This window comes from Sinocyclocheilus anshuiensis, unplaced genomic scaffold, assembly GCF_001515605.1.
Source record: "Sinocyclocheilus anshuiensis isolate Anshui unplaced genomic scaffold, SAMN03320099.WGS_v1.1 scaffold1450, whole genome shotgun sequence".
In the NCBI taxonomy this organism is placed as follows: domain Eukaryota; kingdom Metazoa; phylum Chordata; class Actinopteri; order Cypriniformes; family Cyprinidae; genus Sinocyclocheilus; species Sinocyclocheilus anshuiensis.
The window spans coordinates 407,030-412,481 of NW_015558640.1; the positions used below are offsets into that span (position 1 = coordinate 407,030).

Genomic DNA, 5,452 nt, shown 5'->3' on the forward strand with positions numbered 1-5,452 from the left:
AAGTAAAGAATATATATATATATATATATATATATATTACTATAATGCAAAAATAAATTCAATTATATGTCAAATAATGAAAATTTATTATTGTTATATGTATATAATTTTGTAACATATTTTGTAAAATATAATGTAATATATATATATACATATATATATATATATATACAGTAGATAGATAGATAGATAAATAGATAGACAGATAGACAGACAGACAGATGATAGATAGATAGATATAGAGACAGACAGACAGACAGACAGACAGACAGACATGAACTCATCAGAGGAAACCCTCTCCCACTCACGCGCGCCCCCGCCCCTCACTGCGCGTCCACGTCCACAGCGATTATCGGAAGGACACAGCGACGCGCTTCCGTGACATTAATGACTAAACACTACAGCGGGAGCTCTCGAGCGGATTTACGAGCGAAACGGCTGTTGATCGCGGCGTGTGTTCGCGGACGGAGTTGCACCGGGGAAATGCAGGGACGCGGACGCGAGCGATAAACAGCGCAGGTGAGACGCGTGTGACGCAGGAATGTGGTTCTCTTGTGCTGTCGGTCTGACGCGCTCGGCTTGTCTCTGTTCTGGATGCTCAGGCTGGATCTGTGTTTGTGTGACTGTCTTAATTAAATAACCGATAATAATTAATAAATAATTAAAGTTAATAAATAATTAATTTATCAAGTAACAGTAATTCAGAAAAAATAATAATTTAAAATATTTAAAACATAAAATATTATTTTAGCATGTTTATTTGTTTGTTTTTGCGTTGCGACGTATTCAAGACCAGCTCACGCACAATAAACATAAACCGTATGTTGATAATGAAAAGACAAAACTGATCAAAGTGAACCGTGCTCTCCGTTCATCTCCCGAGTAGCTTGCAGCTTTGATTAGGCTGATTGGATTGCTGTCTGCATGTGTTTAAGTGTATTTGGGTCAGCAGTGCTTCGTGTGATGATGATGATGATGATGATGTCAGGATTGACAGTTCGAGCAGCTCACGACAGCGTTAGCAAGAGAACCGCTCAGGCTTTAAACGGCTGTCGAGGCTTGGCTAGGCAAACACAGCGGGCTAAATTAGCAACCGGTCATTAGGGTTTCTGATGCGTCCCTGGGAAGTGCAGAGGCTCATGGGAACAGGCCTAGGCTGAATCTGTGGTCTCGTTTCACCTAGAAACCAAACCAAACCACCCAGAATTGTTCTAAATCCTAGTGAGCTCCCTATCTAGACAGCATTTGCAGGCATTCAGTGGTTTCAGGATGCTCCCTAAGCAGGTAGCTGTCTCTGTAGGCAGCAGACGTCTTTCATTAAAGGGATAGTTCACCCAAAAATGAAAATTCTGTCATTAATTACTCACCCTCGTGTTGTTCCAAACCCGTAAGACCTTCGTTCATCTTCGGAACACAAGCTGGAGACTTCATCAAGTCTCTGTTTGCTCTCCACTGACGTGTAAGAGGGATCTCATTCAGGATTTTTTTTTCTATGGGTTCGTTTGCTCCTTTCAGCAACCATTTTCTCGAGTTGCTTTGTGTGTTTTTGGAGTTTAATGTTCTTGGTGTTTCATTGTAGGTTCTTCAGATTCTTCTCTTGTGTGCTTGTTTTCTAAAACACCAGTACATCAGGCTGTAAAAGCAGCTGTCGTTCTAACTGGAGCTTTATTTCGTGTGGATGTTTCCTCTCGTGCAGCTGATGAGAATCCAGATCGGTTGATTATAGCCGGTGAAGAACACGGACGCTGAGCAGAAAATTACAGTCTGAGGGTCGGGATGATGTGAGGAGTGTGTGTGTGTGTGTGTGTGTGTGTGTGTGTGTGTTCATGCATGAAATGGTGAGCGTATGGCTTGGTGTTTCTGGAATATTGTAGATTAATGTCTGGCGTTTGGATGAGAGGATGAGGATTTGTGTGTGTGTGTGTGTTGAGCGTGTTACTGGAGATGAGTTGTGTTTGCACATAAGGAAGTTTCGTCAGTTTCTACTGGATTGGCTTGTGTAAGGTTTACTTTGTGTTTCGTAAAGTTGACTTTCTTCCTGTTATTGTGAAGCAGAAAGTGCAGAGATTGTGTTCTTTAAGGATAGTGTCGTCATCTTTCTTCTCTGGAACACAATGTACAGTCACACTTTACAACTATACACAATAACTGTAGGCTATTTGTATTTGCATATGTTCAAGAATGTACAGTAAATACGGTGCAATAAGATGCTTTTCCAGGTTTATCATCACTGATACTTGCTTGTCATGTCAAACTTAGTTTTTTTTTTCCTCATGCAAATCAATCATATGTCTGAAGACTTGGGATGAAGCAAGTTGATGGGTTTAAAGGACCAGTGTTATTTTATTTTATTTATATACTACACTGTAAAAAAAAATTTAAATTAAGTTGTAAATAAAATAAAGATTATTGAAGTACGTTTTACAAAAAATTACAAAAAATTATTGAAAATTGTTTCACCATTTTATTTATCAGTGTATTAAAGTAGCCTATGATGCTCAGGCTGGATCTGTGTTTGTGTGACTGTCGGGGTGGTCTGTGTGTAGTCCGATATTAGAATCTCTGGCTGATCCTGCGTTCATCATATGATCAGTGCGACCCTGCAGCGATGCGCGCGGTGACACTTACAGCAAATCCTGGCTTGCTGCATGCAGATATTCACTGCACATGAATGTGAATGTCAGTCAAAATAAAAGCAGTACACGTACTTAAATACAAATCCTTGTAAGATGACTGTGTAGACAATGTTCTGGCAATCATATGCTCACTGGAGCTATTTATTTAAATATTTAATTTCTACTGTTGCATGAATCGTGTGCATTCATGTGAATGTCAGTCTACTAAATACACTCAATAAGCTGCATGTGCATGTATATTGCTTATGCAGACATCTAGTGAGCTGCCTATCTAGAAATCATTTTGGACCTCGTAGTATCAAAATCTAGTGCACTGTTTAGCTAGACAGCATTTATGAATGTCATAGTCTCCAAACCTAATGAGCTTTCTACCTAGACACCATTTTTGGGCATCAAAGTCTCTCATTATTTTTGGACCTTGAAGTATCAAAACCTAGTGAGCAGCCTACATAGACAGCATTTTGAGAAACCTAGTGTGCTGCCTATCTAGACATCATTTTTGGACATCATAGTATCAAAATCTAGAGGACTGTTTACCTAGACAGCATTTTTGGGCATTAGAATCTAGTGAGCAGCCTACATAGACAGCATTTATAAGTGTCATAGTCTCAAAACCTAGTGTGCATTCTACATAATCGGAAATCATAGCCTACTAAGACAGCATTGTGGGCATCATAGGCAGCTGCCTTCATAGGGAGTTGTGTTTATGTACGGTTTTGGTCATCAGATGCTGGAAAGGCATGATATGTATAGGTAGTTGTCTGGATTTTGCTGGCTTCAGTGCCTCATTTGTTTCCAGCGATCATGTCGACTAACTAGACCTCATCGTGCTGATTTGTCATTATTTCCCGGCTCGGGTGAACAGGAATATAATCCAGTTTCATTGAGTTAAGGATCTTTAGGAGGCGAAGCGATGGGGTGTCAAGCTGTGAGCCCTTCATAGTTCAAATCCATTAAAGCCGATATGGATTAGTGCGTTTCATAACGACGGGCTATGAATAGTGTTCTGCTTGCTAGGGCTTTTATTGTGTCACATTTCTCTGGAAATGTAAAGCATCATGTGTGGAGCTCGCAGAACCGGATCCTGCGTCAGTGTTAAATATATGTTTGTGCCAGCTGACAAATGAAGCCTTATGAGCGTTAGTTTTCCCTTACACTGTTTATTTTCTGTTATGAATTATGAGTGGTGATTATTTGTGTAAATTCTAAAATTAGCATCATAATGAGAGTGTGTGTATGTATATGTATATATATATATATTTATTATTAAATTGTTATATTATAATATATTATCAGGTCATTTCAGAACATGGACTATAAATATATTTTATATTCTTTTTCTTATTATTATTTTATTTATTTTTTTAAATTATATTTAATATATATTGTGTTATATTTTAAATTATAATATTTATGTTTATATATTATATACTCTTGTTATCAGACATTTGAATATAAGAGCATATTTTATTTTACCCTTTTATAGAAATGCTTCCGTAAATAAATTATTATTTTAAAGTTACTGCAGAACAAGAATGACTATAACAATTTTTTTTCTTTTATATTATATTTAATATTGTTTATATTATAATTATTTTTGTTTTATATATTGCAGTATATATTTAAATGTATATATTACGTAGTCTTGTGTTATCAGACAGATAAATATAGAAATATTTCCATTACAATTTTTTTTTTTTAAATTGCAGAACAAAAATGACTAAAAATATAACTATGTAATATATTATATTTGTGTATTATATTTTATTTATATAATATTTATGTGTATTTTGTTTTATATATAGCAATATATTTTACATTATTATATTTTTATGTATATATTACTTACATAGTCTTGTGTTACCAGACAGATGTGTGTGTGTGTGTTCATGCATGAAATGGTGAGCGTATGGCTTGGTGTTTCTGGAATATTGTAGATTAATGTCTGGCGTTTGGATGAGAGGATGAGGATTTGTGTGTGTGTGTGTGTTGAGCATGTTACTGGAGATGAGTTGTGTTTGCACATAAGGAAGTTTCGTCAGTTTCTACTGGATTGGCTTGTGTAAGGTTTACTTTGTGTTTCGTAAAGTTGACTTTCTTCCTGTTATTGTGAAGCAGAAAGTGCAGAGATTGTGTTCTTTAAGGATAGTGTCGTCATCTTTCTTCTCTGGAACACAATGTACAGTCACACTTTACAACTATACACAATAACTGTAGGCTATTTGTATTTGCATATGTTCAAGAATGTACAGTAAATACGGTGCAATAAGATGCTTTTCCAGGTTTATCATCACTGATACTTGCTTGTCATGTCAAACTTAGTTTTTTTTTTCCTCATGCAAATCAATCATATGTCTGAAGACTTGGGATGAAGCAAGTTGATGGGTTTAAAGGACCAGTGTTATTTTATTTTATTTATATACTACACTGTAAAAAAAAATTTAAATTAAGTTGTAAATAAAATAAAGATTATTGAAGTACGTTTTACAAAAAATTACAAAAAATTATTGAAAATTGTTTCACCATTTTATTTATCAGTGTATTAAAGTAGCCTATTTATTCATATTTTGAATTAGCTTTAGGTTTAGATTTCAGTTTTTATTTTTTATTTTTATCATAATTTAAGTTTTAGTTATTTTATTATTTCATTTATTGATTAATTTATATTAATTCATTTAATGATAATTGTACTTTTGTAATTTTTTATTAGGCTATTAATTTTTATTTCAGTTTTAATTTTAGTACTTAAACTTATTTTATTTCAGTTAGTTGCCAAAGCAACATTTAAATTTTTTCAAAATTTTTTTTTTTTTTTT

General features: G+C 34.9%; 1 protein-coding gene across 1 annotated transcript in view; it reads left to right on the forward strand.

Annotated features, from left to right (window-relative positions):
- The first annotated feature begins 403 nt into the window (after positions 1 to 403).
- Positions 404 to 5,452, forward strand: part of LOC107680891 (unconventional myosin-IXa-like) — a 57,118-nt gene continuing 52,069 nt past the window's right edge. Inside the window, exon 1 of the mRNA XM_016476963.1 lies at positions 404 to 519. The gene's annotated coding sequence lies outside the window, so the exon portion shown is untranslated. The remainder of the gene's footprint in view (positions 520 to 5,452) is intronic.